Consider the following 17,221-nt stretch of genomic DNA (forward strand, 5'->3'; position numbering starts at 1 on the left):
CATTCATTCACTTTATAAAACTTTTAATTGTAAATTCTTTCTCTGTGCCTTTGATACATAAATCTTCCGATCTCTTGCCACCTTTACGGCTCATGAATGTCTTTCTCAAGGACCTAGCAACCATCTGACATATAATCGTTAAGAAGACAGCATCCCTATCTTCTAGTCTTAGTGAATGGTTAGGGGCCTGACTTTGTTAAATGCATTGAGATCCAATGGCCTAATCATATTAACACCTCCCCCTACTAATATCTCCCAGTACTTTTCCACCGGTTTACTCCAGTAGTTAGAATCTCTCCTACCTTCTGTTTCAGCGTAGTTGAGTGCAATCTCTCTTCCCTATTGCAATAGTAATAAAAAAGATCTTCCTTTCCTATTTAATTCATCCAATACAGTTTTTCTTTGACAACTCCTAGTCCTGTGTTAGTGGAAAATATAAGATATGATTGGGATAGGTGTTGTCTTTACCTTCAAGAAATTATAAACAATAAAAATTTTGACAATTTCTTGACTATAAAGGTGACTTCAAGGAAAACTTCAAATACATATTACAGATTCATTTAATTCACATTTGAATTTTCCCACAAAAGAGGGTATTCCAGAGGTTCTCCAGGTGGATACATGACTATTTGAAAATTTCTGGATCAAAATTCATCCCAAATTTATACTCAAAGACAGGTTTACATAGTGGCTGATTGATAGTATTATTTAAAGGATAATAATATGGTATCTTACTTAAAAGTAATTCTACCATGGCTACTGAGTGATTGAAATACCATATGTAGACATATCCTACTTTGTATTGACAATTACCTTTCCTCTCACTTTGTTTTCTAATATAAAAATTAGTATCATCTAAGTATGAATTAAAACATCAAATAGTTCTCCTTTGCAACATGAGAGAGCCAAGGGGATCATAGGAAATTTGGGAAAGTTGGGCGGGAGAGGAATAGAGAGAGGAGGTAGCTAAGACTGTGGTTCCTAGAAGACTTCTGTAGAATTTGTGTGTTGTTTTGGTTATCTTAAGTAATTTACATAAAATAGATGCTCATAGAAATCAAACACATTAATATTATTTGTAAATATAGAGAATGACTATGGTAAAGCAATTCTTTGATGTATTTGGAGTTAGAACTAAAACTTCTAAAAGTACATGATTAAATGTACTATTTACCTTTTTTTTTGCTTTGGTATATCCAGTTTTTAATATCATTGTAAAAATTATGTTTTGACTTTCTTTACTATAGTACTAGGTATCAATATTTTTATTTCTGTTCTCCTTTTTTCCCCTTGGTTTCTATCCAACATTACTTCCAAAGGTAAAATATTTTTGTATATGTGTTCATATGTACATTTATGTTATTCTAGCTTTATTAAAGTACAATTGATAAATAATATTGTAATATATTTAAAGTGTATGAAATGATTTGATACATATTATGAAGCAACTCCCATAATTTACTTAATTAACACACTCATCACCTGAAATATTTACTTTCTTTGTGAGAACACTAAGTTCTAGTCATTTAGCAAATATCTTCTATATAATATGACATTATAAAAATAGTCACTGTGCTATATGTTACATCATCAGACCTCATTCACCTTTTCACTGAAAGTTCATACCGTTCTACCAATACTCCCTATTTCTCCAATTCCAAATATAGTGATGCAGTATTTGTCTGTGTCTGGTGTATTTCACTTAGTATAATGCTTCCTATGTTTATCCATATTGTCTTAAATGGTGGGGCTTCTTTTTTAAGACTGAATAATGCTCCATTGTGTGTGTGTGTGTGTGTGTGTGTGTGTGTGTATCAAAAACTTTTTTTTTATTCATCCATCAACAGAATCAGGTTGTTTCTTTGCCCCGGCTATTGTGGGAAATGCCTCAGTGAACACGGGGGTGCAGATGGCTCTTCACGATGAAGATTTGCTTTCCTTGAATGTGTCCTTAGAAGGGGAATTGCCAGATAATGTGTAGTTTTACTTTTAATTTTTTAAATAACTTCCATGTGATCCAGGAATGATTTTTAAAGTAATATAAATGTGTGGTCTGAAGAAATAGCATCTGATAGGAATAGGAGCTGAAGGACTTTTCATTTGCTGTCAATATAGAATGTCCTGTTCACAAGCCTTCATATGCTTACCTTTTAAAAATTTTTAAAGTATTTTTTATTATTATTCTCCTTCTCAATTTTTTCCACTTTGCCCTTCTCCACCCATTCCCCCACTCCCACAGCCAATTCATGTCTCAACTCATGTCACCTCTATGTGAGGCTTTTTCTAGTTACCAAAGATACAGTAGCTGCCTCCTGACGCCAAGCCACTGTTGCATAGATTCTACCCCACCAGCCTCTTTTATATTCCTCATAGGATTTATTACTAGCTAGGCTTGCTCTTTAATTTTTTTTTACTTCTTTATTAACTCTTTCTGTCATTAGTAAATAAGATACATAAAATAAGGGATATTTTCTGCATCGTTCAGTGTTACATTTTCAGTCCCTAAGTTATGCCCGATTCACTGTGTACTCTCAATAATGAAGGAAACTTCATATTAAATTCATTTTTGCCCCAAATATATTAACATATCTCTCCCCTCCTTTTCCATGAATTAATTCACCAACACTTGAATCCCACATTTTCTATTTTCATTAAACATTACTCTTCTTCTTTTTTAAATTGAATCTTCCAATTTCAGTTGAGGATTGTTTGTTTATAATTGTGCTTATTTTCCATTTTGTGTATGTGACCTAGACTATTGTAAAATATGTGAAAACTAGAATGCATCTCTTTATGAACAATTTATTTCAAAAATATGAAGGTTATATAAGGAACAAGGCTTTATCAAAACTTAATTTGTAAAAGGAAAGGGGTTGACAAGTTCCATCACCAACTCATTTATGCAATATAAAAAGATTAGTCCCCATGAGAGGTCCTTCACAGACGTAATTTCTGGTTTTGTTTACTACAATCACAGACTTTCTCTTTGCTTTGTTCTCTTTGCTTAATATATCATTTGGTTCTACATGTTTCTTTCTCCTGATATTTCTTTTATACTGCCAGATCCTGCCATGTCCATTCAAATCTAAAATTGTCTGAAACTATCTAAGTCACAACAAATCTGCTGTGTGAATAAAATCTTTATGGAGAGCTGTGAGGTTTCCAAGGCACTTGCATAATAGAAATTCAATATCACTTCATTTGAGTACAGGCATAACTACCAATAGCTGCATTTCACAGAAACCCACAAATTGTGCGATGAAAAGGATGATTGTGGCAGAATGCAGGGCCTGTGTATGGAAACCTAAAAGGTATCATAGCCACTATGTGCGCCACTGAGGTGTGCTGGTGATAGGAGACAGGCACTCCTGGATTCACAATTGTATTTGAAGCTTCTAGTAGTCATCAATTTTGATTTTAGTAGCATATACCTCTTAGTAGCAAAATTAAATTCAAATAGAAAAAATGGCAATCTGCACCAGCTGCTTAAACTTGGAGAATTTGGCATTAGCTTCTTTAACTTTAGTGCCAACAAAGCAGTTAGGGGGGGAAAAAAGGCTTATAAATACAAAGTTTAATATGTTCTATTTTATGCTTAAAGTATTAATAAGAAGTAACTTTCTAGGACAAAATTTAAGATAGGAAAAAGATCTTATGTGTTTGTGAATATGTGAACAGGAAGGGAGAGTTAAAAGTGATTAGATAAATATTAAAACGTTTTTATCCTTTCTCCTTAAGATAATTTTGTTAAAAATTTTTGCTCAAAGCATCAGGGAAATAGTTCAAGTTAAGGAGGGTTAAAATTACTTTAGGGACTATTTAAGCCAACCTATGATTAACTTTACCTTACATAGATTCTGACCTCTAAAAATATGAAATTTACTATACTGATTTATGTTTCCATCAATATTTTCCATCTGGGAGATATTCACTCAAAGGCCATTTTTACTTAATATCTACTATCCAATAATTCAACATCTATAATCTAAATTTAATATTTTAATCAACAAGTTATAAATGAAAAATAACGGTCTATTAATATTTCTGGATTGGTTCATACAGCATTTTCTACAGAGTTACTGAACAACTAAAACATCTTATAAAGTTTATAGTTATTAAAATAAAATTAAAACAAAGGAATCTTAAGTCATTCTTACAAGTGATTTTAGTTTAGCATGAAAACACATGGCTATGTAATTTTCAACTTTAATAATTAGAGTGCCTTGGATGACTGGCACAATTATTATTTTTATAACTTCTAAAGGAAAAGCAGCACGTGATAATATATGGTTATAAATCAATAATTGATTAGAATCTTTGTTAGGTTAACTATCCAAGATAGCTTTATCCACTGATTACTTTGAAATAGTCACCAATTCTATGAGATTCAAGTCATGTAGAGTCAGGATGCTTTCAAAAAGAAATGCATACAAAATGGAGGTATTTTTTTAAATTAAAATATGGTAAAAGGATACAAACTTTCAGTTAAAGATGAATAAGGCTTGGGGATCTACTATCAAACATGGGGACTACTAGTTGATGACACTGTATTATATGTGATAGAAATTTGCAAAGACAATAGAATTTAAATGGTCTCATTACAAAAGAAATAAATATTTGAGATGATGGTTGTGTTAATTACCCCCAAAGCCATGATTAAGAGTATAAATGACTACCTAAAAAAATGCTTCTGTTCTGTTAAAATAATTTCTTCTTAAAATTAAAAATAACAAATTTTAGAAATGTTAAACTTTTTCTTCCCAGTGCAAGGAACACTGCCTACTAATTTAATCCATTTAAAGTAAATGAACCATTAGAAAGAGAGTAAATGTTCCTTCGTCTCTGATTATTTTGATCTTTACAAATTATGAATCAAATCTGAACTATTTTATTTATTTATTTTTGCAAATTACTTCACTTTATTTAATTCTTGTTCAAGTACAGTTTTCTGTCTTATATTCCCAGCCCTATCCCCCAGTGCTCCCCACCTCCCTCCCATTTCTGCCCCCCACCTTAGTTATTGTCCATGTGTCCTTTATACTTGTTTATGTGAGTCCTTCCCCTTTTCCCCTGTGATTCTCTCCCCTCTGGACCCTGTCAGCCTGTTCTCTGTTTCAGTGTCTTTGGTCACATTTTGCTTGCTTGTTTGTTTTGTTGTTTAGATTCCTGTTAATGGTGATATCATATGGTATTTGTCTTTCACCGCCTGGCTTATTTCACTCAGCATAATGCTTTCCAGTTCCATCCATGATGTTGCAAAAGGTAGGAGCTCCTTCTTCCTTTCTGCAGCATAGAATTCCATTGTGTAAATGTACCATAGTTTTTTAATACATAAAAGCTTTAAAAAACTGATTAAACATTTAAAAATGTGTTCTTAAACAGTACTGTTGAAATAACACTTTACTGAAAAATCAAGAAAAATTCATATGCCATACTATCAGATTTGTAATAAATATTTTATAGCCATCACATGATTCTAAATATATGTGAGTAAATTGGTTTATCATGCACAGTACTTTTTTCACCAGTACTTCTGATCAAGTATTGGATAATGATAATCAGTATGTGTGATGATCCAAATGACAATCATAGGTGCTGCTTACTAGAACACTCACAATTTTAAGAACTTTGAGAGGTGATATTATATGGTGCTTGAATTTGCATTGAAAGCCTGCTCTATCACTTACTAGTTGCGGTGACTTAGGAAGATGACTTGTGTCTCAGTTACCTTTTCTGTAAAACAGAGATAATAATAGTACATACCTCATAGTATTCTTGAGAGGAAAGATTGAATAAGTCAATACATTAAACTCCTAGGTCAGTGTTTGGTACATAGTAAGTGCGCGGTAAATTTTGGTTAGTTATACTTGATATTTTGGATAATTTATCATGACTTTTTCTAATAGGTATGACAGACAAGGTTTGTTATAATTATTTCATAGGTAAAGAAATACAGGCTAGGAGATCTTATACAAGTTGCTCCAAGTCATATAGCCAGTAATAGAGTTAAAAACTCCCAAACAATGTTCTTTCTTCTGTACTCTATCCAAAAGTACTGTGTGACCAAACTATTTCTTAAATTACTAGAAAAATAATGTAAACATCAGCCATGATATATATATATGTGCAAGAAGTATATTAACTCAATCCTCACATTAACAATAATAATATTATGAGCAAACTGAGACATTGAGTTGTGTTCCCTCTATTCCTACTTTGCTAAGAGTTTTTATCATAAATAGGTGCTGAATTTTGTCAAATGTTTTTTCTGCATCTATTGATGTGGTCATATAACTTTTATCCTTCATTTTTTATGCAATGTATCATGTTAATTGATTTTCTGTTATTGAAACAACCTTGCATCCCAGGAATGAATCCCACTTGATCATTGTGTATGATGTTCTTAATGTATTGTTAAATTAAATTTGCTAATACTGTGTTGAGGATTTTTGCATCTATGTTTACCAGGGATATTGACCTTTAATTTTTTTAAAAATATCTGTTGGTTTTGGAATCAGAGTAATGGCAACCTTGTAAAATTAGCTTGGGAGCCTCTCTCCGCTTGAATATTTTGCAATAGTTTGAGAGGATAGGTATTAATTCTTTTTTGAAAGTTTGGTAAAATTCACTTGTGAAGCTATCTGGTTCAGCACTATTGTTTTCCGGGAGTTTTTGATTACTGCTTTAATTTCATTGAAAAGTAACATCTTGTCAGATTTATCACTTGCACATATTTTCTGCCCTGAAAAGTCTCTGTTGAGAAATCAATTGACAGCCTTATGGGAGCTCCCTTGTAAGTAATTAACTTTCCTTCTCTTTCTACTTTTAAAATTATATCTTTGACTTTAACCTTTGCCATTTTAATTATGATGTGTCTTGATGTGGGCATCTTTGGATTTATCTTGTTTGGGACTCTGTGTCCTTCCTGAACTTGTATATGTATGTCCTTTGCTAGATTAAGAAAGTTGTTCATCATTATTTCTTTTTTTAAATCCTCACCCAAGGACATGTTTAAAAAATTTCTTTTGAAGAGAGAAAGGGAGAGAAGGGAGATAGAGAAACATTGCTTTGAGAGACATTGATTAGTTACATCTCATACACACCATTTGGGGATTAAACCCACAACCTAGATAAGTGCCCTGAGTAGGAATTGAATCTGCAACTATTTAGTTATGGGATGACACTCTTACCAACTGAGCTACACTGGCCAGGGCTGTCATTATTTCTTCAAATAAATTCTTAATTCCTTGCTCTCTTTCTTCTTCTTTTGGTACCTCTATGATGCAAATACTGTTACATTCGATGTTGTCCTAGATGTCCCTTAGACTCTTCTCATTTTATAAAATTCTTTTTAATTTTGCTGCTCTAATAGGGTGTTTTCTGCAACTTTTTCTTCCAAATTAATGACTTAATCCCTGCTTCATCTAATATGCTATTGTTTCCTTCTACCGAATTCTTCATTTCAGTTATTGTATTCTTTATCTTCTCACTGGTTCCTTTCTATGCTTTCTATCTTCTTTTTGTGTTTACGATCTCTTTGTTGAAGTTCTAGCTAAGTTCCTTGAACATTTTTATGACCAGTGTTTTGCACTCTGCATTTTCTTGCCTCCATTTCATTTAGCACTTTTGCGAGACATTTCTCCTGTTTTTATTTTTTTAAATTTAGAGCATGTTTCTTTGTTTCCCCATTTTGGCTGCCTCTCTGTGTTTGTTTTTATGTGTTAGGCAGATCTGGTACATTTCCAAATCTTGATAAGGTGACCTTATGTAGTAGGTGTTCAGTGGAGCCCAGATGTACAGTCTCCCAGATCACCCAAGCTGGGTGTTCTAGGAGTGTCTCTTGTGTCAGTTGTGTGCACCTTCGTGTTGTTGTTGAGACTTGATTGCTGTTGGCATGCCAGTGGGTGGGATTTTCCCTCAGGTTGTTGGCTGAGGACTGGCTACAACCACAGTGTGAAAAATGAGGTATTTGCCCTAGCAATGTCTGGTGCCTGCCAGGACCTCCCTTTGTGTGTGCCACCTGTGGAGCTAATTGTGTGATACTCTCCTGTGGTCTGAAGCTTATTACCAGATATGTTGTTCTGGGGCCTCTTGGAGGGACTCTGGTGCAGATCAATGTCAGATGCTGTCTGTGACCTGTTAGGAGACACTAAGTGATCTGGTTGGTAGCTGCCTGTTCTGGGCCAGTTGCCACCAATACCTTGCCTGGAAAGGTCAGCAGAAAGCCCAACCAAAGTCAGCTGCTGAAAGAACCTTATGCAAATGCACAAATGCAAGTTGGGTGAAGCAGAGTCTCAGAGAGTTGGTAGGGTGGAGCTAATGGAGTTCATGCTAATGCAGAATCAGGTTTGACCATGTGGGGAAAGGACCCAATGCAGGGACAGTGGTGACTGCCCCTTTAGCTCTCACTCTGAAGCCACAAAATCCAGTTTATTCCTGTATGTCTCTGTCCCCTTTCCCATTGCCAGGCTCGACTGAAGTTTTTCAAAAGCAGGCCCAGGCTGTTTGCTGCTGAAAGAGCTTGGAGCATTAGCCAGTTGGGTGGGGCAGGGTCTCGAGGAGTCATGGGGTAGAGCTAGTGGATTTCACCAAGCTAATGCAGGTTCATATCTGGTTAGTGGGAGGGGGCTTGATACAGGACAGATAGAGCTCAGCCATATGTGAGCATGATGCATTGGTGGCTGTCCTTCTAGCCTTGCTCCTGAAGTCACAAATCTCATCTCTCCTTATACCTCTCTGGGGCTCCTGAACTTGACTGAAATTCCTTGAGAATTTTTAAAAGAAATATTGAAAAGCGTGATCAGGCTGTTTCCCACTGGAAGAGCTTTGTGTGGTGGGTAAGTTGAGTGTGGTGTCTCAGGGAGGCATCAGAGTAGATACACATATAGTAGATGGGGAAAGGGCTCCACAAAGGAAAACTGGTGCCTGTCTGTCCCTTGGGAGGAGGTTTTAATGCAGTGACATTGGCAGCTGTCCCTCCAACCCTTGCACCAAAGCTACATAATTCTGGCTATTTCTGCATTCTCAGGTATCCATACAGCCACTGTCCCTCTGCCAGAGCCTAATATGAGTACCTGTGAGTGAGAGTTGTGTACTGGCCCTTTAAGAAGACACTCAGAATTCCAGCAGCCTTCTGTTTTACCAGGAAGAATTTAATCCCCACTGACTTTCACAGTGTTTTTTTATTTGGGGTCATCTTCCATCACTGGTACCCTGGGCTGGGGACTGGAACATGAGGCTGAGGCCCAGCACTCCTCAAGGGCAACACAGGCAGCTGAAATATTCCTCCCAGCTCTCAACTGCCACTCATGAATGTGAAGCCAGCACTGTTCTGTGTGTCCACACCTCCTACCTGTCTTGATGTGGCTCCTTTATAACCTTAGTTATAGGACTTCTCTTTAGCTAGTTTTTAGAAGGGATTATCCAGGTTTACTGTTCCATAATTTAGTTGTAATTTTTATGTGTTCATGGGAGGTGAATACAGTGTCCACCTACTCTGCTTTCTTGACCCCATTACTTTAGTCTACACTTTAAAAAAATTTTACTTATTTATTTTTTAGAGAGAGGGAAAGGGAAAGAGAAAGAGTGGGAGAGAAACACCAATGTGTGGTTGCCTCTCATGTGTCTCCTACTGGGGACCTGGCCCACAACCCAGGCCTGTGCCCTGACTGGGAATCAAACCAGTGATCCTCTGCTTCATAGGCCCATGCTCAATCCACTGAGCTACACCAGCCAGGGCTAGTCTACACTTTTTAAAATTTATATTCCTGTGCTATATTTGGAACTTTGTGATACTGTAAATTTATGGTACTGATACACAAGCCAGATTATAATATGGAAATTACAGATACCATTATTACATTTAATATACTTGGAAAGTGGTTATAGTTTTAGATATTTTATGAAATGCTATATGTTCTTACTAGACAATTAGATGTTTATAATCAACACAGTCTCCCTCAATTATTTTTTCTCTCTTATGACACAAAGTTACCTAGCACCTTCTACTGTTATATTATTGACATCAACTTCTCTTCCTTAGAGAGTAGACAACGTGTTTTCGTTGTTCAGTAGCACTTCCTCTGGCAGAAAGGACTCATCTCTTTCTTTTGGTGGATTGAGCTGAATCCATATGGTTAGAAGAGTTGGCCCATCTGTGGTTTCAGACTGACATATCAGTCAGACCTGCCCAATGAACACACTGTATTCCTCTAGGCACCACTTTGATTGGTTCAGGACTGAGTATGTGATGCAAATTATAACAGTCAAAATTCTAGGACTTTTGCTGGCCTTATTGGGAATACTGTTAAGCCCTGTAGAGCCACTGTTGGCCATCTTTGCCATTACATAGGAAAAATCTGCTTGACAATACAGAAAACCAAGGAAAAGCCCAAGGAGAGGGATGTCTTCAGGACACTGGCAACTTTTAGTTATGCAAATCAATACCTTCTCTTCATTCTCTAAGCCTGATGAGTCAGATACTCTTTATTTCTGAAAATAAGAGTCCTGACTAAGAGCAAGAAAGTGTTTGGAATTTTAAATGAACTTTACTAATGCCCACTGAAAGGAAAAACTTGAATTTCCAATTGTTGAGTTAGCCTTGATGTTTTACCTTAAATATTTTTACCTGTGACTTTTCTTTTATCTTAATGCAATCACGCCAATGATAACTTTTTGATTAAATGTAATGAAAATGTTACTGATATTATTCTTCTTCTCTTTCCTCTTTCTCCTTCTTATTCCCTGTATCTCTTTCGATGTATCAAATTTAGAGAATAAAGAAGGTTAGCCCCCTTGAACAAAAGAGGCTATCATATACATTTTCCTTTTATAATATTAGAATTTTAATGAGTTACCCATTCAGGAAAAACAAAGCTCTGTACAAATGTTGATTTCATAACTCTCATTAATTTTTTAAAAAATTTGGAGTAATGTTGGATTGCTGCTCGTCTCATAAAGCATTATTTTGCCAAAGCCTGTTGTATATGATACCAAGTCTCAGGCTAGTCTTACCTCTGGAGACAAAGTTAATGGCTCACTACTTCTGCCTGGCTTTTGCAGTCATGGGAATTTAGGAATAGGCTTAGCTGTATTAAATAAACTGCAATGATGACACAAATTATTTGAGTACATAATTTGACGTTAAAGTGTTTCAAAAACTTCTTAATTGTGGCATTATGCTCTTGATTTCTATTGTGTCTTTTGAAAATATTTTATTTGGAAGTGCCTGATCTTGTCTCTCAACCTTCCAAGTCACTCCTGCTAAAAAAGTCGTATCATGCTTTCTCTTGTGACGGAAAATATTTAATCTAAAGGGCTGAATGCAGGCTCACTCCACTTTTAAAATACTAAAATTGTATATTTAACTGAATAAAATTAATTTATAGTGTATTGTTTGAATTCCAAATAAAATTCGTTAAGAATGTACTGGGAATATAAGACAGAAAGCTGTACTTGAACAAGAATTAAATTTAAAAAATTATTAAAAAAAAGAATGTACTGAAATGTCAAGTTCTTTAAAGGGTTCACATTTTATGATACTCTCGCTATATTTATTTTTCTCAATATGCACATATTAATTTTATCTGTTCTTGTGAAAAACTATAGATCAAAGGGAAATTTTGTTTTATTTAATATTCTAACATACTTTCCTGAATGCTGATTGTGAACCAGGGATTTTTATAAGCTTTGTATTATCTCTTCATAAACTCGCAGTGTAGACAAAGGTACAGGTAAATGAATATCAGTGACAATGCTCAAGACATTTACGTGAATGTGAAGAAAAAGAAATTAAAATACGACCTTAATGAAAATTAAGATGTAGTCTTTGAAAGAAACTTACAAACAATAAATGATTAAAACAATGCCTTAGGGCAAATGTAAATACTATTCTGTGGTTTTGCAATGTTGTAGGAAACTAGAGAGAGGTGATATCACTATCAACTGAGGGACAACACAATTAGTAAAATTTAGATGTGCAGGTAGCAAGTGGCAAAGTATTCCAAATTAGAACAAAGCTGTGTTAAAAACCTCAGAGATGGGAGAAACCAGAGGGATATTTAAGGGAGAGTGGTTTTACTTGACAGGTACATATAACAATTGGAAGCTAAATATAAAGTTATTCTGTTTCTGAGATGGGAATTTATGGGAAACGAGTGGTATGTCAAAAAAATTAATCTGATGTTAGGTATATAGAAAAAAATAGAGGGGTTATTTTCTTGTAAAGCTATTACAGGAATATTAAGGGATGATAATAGAAAGCAAGATAGGATACTGTGAAAGTAATACCAGGAATTAATTGTAGGGAATTATTATTATGATGCTAGAGTTTATATAATTTTCTGGCTAGCTAAATATGAAAGAAAAATAGTGGAAATTATATTCCAAAGTCACTTCCAATATTACCATGTTTAGTGTGTTAGAGAATGGTGGTCAAGAAGCTATGGCTAGAGTTAACTTTGTTTTCTTTAAAATTTCCACTACTACCAAACCACATTTTTAGGTTTAAGTGTTTCTCACCTACACATGCCATCTTTCTCACTGAGAAGCTATGGTATGAATAACTCTCACCAAAGTGCCAGAATAAATATGACAACATTTGGACAATAGAAAATAATGTTAGTTTACATATAGAATTATATAGTTGGTTTATTTCAATAAGTAAAAAATTACATTTTCAAAAAATAAGTACTAGGAATATTACCATTTCTTTAATGGTAGTGGAAGTATAATTATTATGCCAATGTATAATTACAAATTAATGAAATATAAATGAATCACAAAATATTAATATAACTGTCACTGGAAAATATTTTCAGCCTATTGTACAATATAATTTTCCTTTGTTGCATAATATGATAATTGTATAATTGATAATGCCATAATATGGTAATTGTATAATTGTTATTGAAGAGTTGTTTCATTTTGAAGCATGGAAGAGTTAAATTCTTGAAAATGCTCTGGGTTGAATTTTATAGATATTCTAATCACAAATGAGTACTTTCCAACAAAACTTGAGGAATTCCTCTTGGGGCTTTTTTACACCCAAAGCAAAATTATTTTTCTCATTTGAATTTTTTCTAATCTTTTTTTAACTCTTGAAAAACTTATCTAATGACTTTAATTTAAAAATGGTGACTTCCTATTGGGTTTTAATAACAATGTCAGTTTTAGAATAGTTCTCGATTTCTTGAAAGAAGACAAAGGTTAATGAATCCTGTAAGAGCTAAGTAAATGAGTTTTGATAACTTTTTATCAAGAAGAAAATTTCTGAACTGTGGAATGCATATAGCTATGTAGCTATAGTTTGATAGCTATCTAGACTAGAGATGTAGTGTGTATGTGTGAGTGTGTGTTGGTGCGGGTGTATGTATGTATCTTTGAAAGGTCACATGTGTCTGGAGCTACTTCATAGAATAAAGCAAATAAAGCTGTGGGAGGTGGATATATAAATAGCTTTATATTTATAGGACTCATGCATGCATTCATTTATTTCAATGTGTAATTATTTGAATTTTAATTCCCACATCGAAGTTTTTTCTGTTAAAAATATGTAATAAAATCTAGTACTAAAAAAATCTAATTCTATAGTGTTAAAGTTGATGATATCAAATACCCTCCAAGAGGCTGGAAAATGTTAAATACTCTGGGTAAATTTTGTCTTTGACTTTGAATTGGGTTATCAACTGTTATATTAAAATTAATATATATCCTCTATCTCTATATACATACACACACATCCAGTATATATATACCGGATGTATATATATACCGGATGTATATATATATACACACACACACTATAGAATATGCTGTTTGTGAAAAATTGCAGTCAACTCCTGATTTTCTCTTTGAGTTTAACTTTTTTAGATGGACACAATGAGATTATGAACATGAAGTAGCCTCTGCCATTACAGCAGTATCTCCTAAGCCAGTTGCAAGGTGCAGGAAACACCAGAAATGCCCTGGCCTTGGACCCAGTGTAAGAACGCAGTGGAGGAGTGGTGGAGAAAAGGCAGAGAACTTTCTTCCCAAACATAGAACCTGGGTGTACTGTGAAGGCTAGTGTGAAGAGGATTATTTGACAATGAGAGGAAGCAGTTGCTGTACTCAGCATTATAAAACATTCCCCCCCCCCCCACAGACTCACTTATGGGCAACTGATGGTTCCTATAATATGCCCAATTTTGTTCTATATTCTTGGTGAACAGAGGTGACAAAGGAGGGCCTAAGTCTCATGAAAGGGGAAAATACAAACAGATATTTTACATCTAATAGGAACAGGATAGGTCACTTTTTTCACTTATGTGCTATGAGATGAATGATGAATACTTAGTTCTTTGAACAAGCATAGAAGTAAGTACACTCAGCCCAATTTATAGATAAGAAAAAAGCCCAGAAAATTTAAGTAAATTGCCCCAAATCTTACAATTAGTAAGTGGTAGACTTGGATTTAAGTGTATCAGATTTAAAAAGATATCCCTTTTTACCACAGCACATGTGCCTCTAGAAGTTTATAGAATATTGTGAATGTATGTAGTTCAGCAGAATCACTGGGAACATGGACATTGGAAGGCCAATATTTTTGTAATACTGAACTTTGCCAATTAGATCCGTGGCCTTAGATGGGTTACTTAGAATTGTGAACCTTATTTGGAGTATCATCCTGACATGCGAAACTTGCGGGTTCCATCTCAGGTCAGGGCACATAAGGAAGCAACCAATCAATGCATAAATAAGTGGAACAACAAACTAATCTTTCTCTCTTTCTTCCCTCCTCTCTCTCTCTCTCTCTAAAATCAATAAATTAAAAAAATTGTTAGCCTTAGTGGAGTAATAATATTTGTCTCATCAGATTATTATGAGGATAAATATAATAAATATAAAACAGCACAGTAACAGAGACATTAGATGTTAAAATATGCTATCTCTTATTATCATGATCACCATTATTATTATGATGTTTTATTATTCTTTCCAGATGAGAAAAGCTTTCTACCCTTTAGATTTGTAACTAGAATTAAGGATTATGGCTTGGAAAGGCAAGAAACAGTGTAAGTACAGATTTAAAGATAGACAACTTGGGGGATGCAAGATACATAAAAATCGTACAATTGGTTCAACTTTATTTTTAAAATTTTAGTGAATTGTCATTACATACATGGATAATTTTGGTGTTTTCCAAATTAAATATTAAATGAGATATACATTTTCTATTATTGAATTATTTTCCTGTGAGAAAAAAACAAGTACATTTAATGATGAAATCATTAGACACCACATATCTAACTGAAAACATAAATATCACAGGGGAAAAGGGGAAGGACTCACATGAACAAGTATAAAGGACACATGGACAATAACTAAGGTGGGGCGGAGATGGGAGGGAGGTGGGAAGCACTGAGGGGGCAGGGCTAGGAATACAAGACAGAAAACTGTACTTGAACAAGAATTAAATTAAAAAAAAACAAAAACATAAATGGATTATGTATATTTGCATATGTACATTTGTGACATATACATTCCTCTTTTCTAAGTTTTAAGTAATGCTATACTGCAATTGCTTATTAACCTTATAATTATACACAAAATATGCAATTAAACCCTCACTTAAAATTAGCAATTATGAAGTTTCCTACATATATAGTAGCTCCTAAATAATGTAATGCACTTGCAGTAATATCTACTATATTATGTGTTGGTTTTCTGCTGTTCAGCAAAGGGATAGAGCGGGGAAATAATTTCACACTGCATATAATGCATCTGATTTGAAGGGAACTTGAAAATTATTTAGTTACAGATTTCTTTGACCAGGCTTGCAAAGTGGCATATATTATGTTAATGGGCAAGCATTTGAAAATGAATTTGAATATTAAATGCACTAAGTTTAGGTTCTGACATGAAGTCAGGAAGAAGGAAGGCAGAGTTGATACATGATTTACAAACAGGTTCTTGTTAACTCTTTCATGGCCATGGCTCACAGTCATGCTTTGTGCTTAAAATTATAGTCTTATAATTTTTTTCATCAATGAAAATTCCATAATATTAAAAAGGTAACAGTTAGACTATACAAATGAAGTTCTAGTGCAGTATTAGATATTTCAGCCATATTCTGTGTTCAGTTGTGCTCTGTGTTGTTCAGTGAAAAATAGTTGCTTATTCATTGAAAGTTGTAAGTAGAAATGAAATGAACAACATCAATCACCATATTAGTGGTATACTATATTTTCTAGCTTTCATTTGTAAAGTAACACGTTTGAGTTGGCATATATCAGAATGTATACTACCAAGCCACCATCATATATTCAACTAAAATATCTTGTCTTCAGGTCCAAGCAGAGACCACAGATTTACTACTACCAAATTCATAGTGCTTAAATATACAGAAAATGAATAGTTAATAGTAAACCTTTCCAACTAAAGCATATTTTTATTGAAAGAGAAAAGCATTACAGTACACCGGATGTTTTAGGTCATTTATTTTGTTTTTGCTCTGGGTCATTTTACAAAAGCACTTCTGCTCTCTAGCGTTAAAATGAGAGCCACTCTACTCCCCAGATATTACCCAGCAGCACTTGGGGGCTCTTAATGATTAATACCATCACCGTCCAGCCACAAACCTTTCTGCCGCAGATAATGCCAGGCAGCAAGTGCGCTTGACACTTTTAATGTATAATTAAGTAGGAAAAGTCAGCACTCAGTATGCAAATTTTTCAAAATGATAAATGATGCCATACAGCAGTAGGGATTGATTTGGTGTAAATGAAACTAATTAAGGAAATGTCAAACATAATTAATAAAACAGGTTTAAGCTGCAAAACATTGTCAATTGAATGAATGAGGAGGCATTGGCTCCCATTGTTTCTGCTTTATTTAGGGCTTGTGTTTAGCTTGTACTCTGTTCCTAAATGCACTTTCACTACCTCACACCCTCCACTACCAATTCCCAGAGAGGGGGAAAATAAATTTGCTTGTCTCTCCACTGACTGCAGAAATTAATTGCAGAAATCTTGTCCCATCCAAGTGTTACATTCACTCACAGGACATTAACATAACTAATTTGAAAGAGCCCAAATGACTGCATAATAGAGCACTGCCAGTACGCCTGACAGTCTTTGGTCATACCAAATTAGCTTGGTTTTCTAATTGAAATTTTTTTCCTTGGACTCTTTTTATGATTTTTTCCTCAGCTATTCATTTTTGATAAGAACAAAGGTTTTAT

The sequence above is a fragment of the Sturnira hondurensis genome, unplaced genomic scaffold (assembly GCF_014824575.4).
Source record: "Sturnira hondurensis isolate 20B ecotype Veracruz unplaced genomic scaffold, ASM1482457v3 Scaffold0021354, whole genome shotgun sequence".
NCBI classification, from domain to species: Eukaryota; Metazoa; Chordata; class Mammalia; order Chiroptera; family Phyllostomidae; genus Sturnira; species Sturnira hondurensis.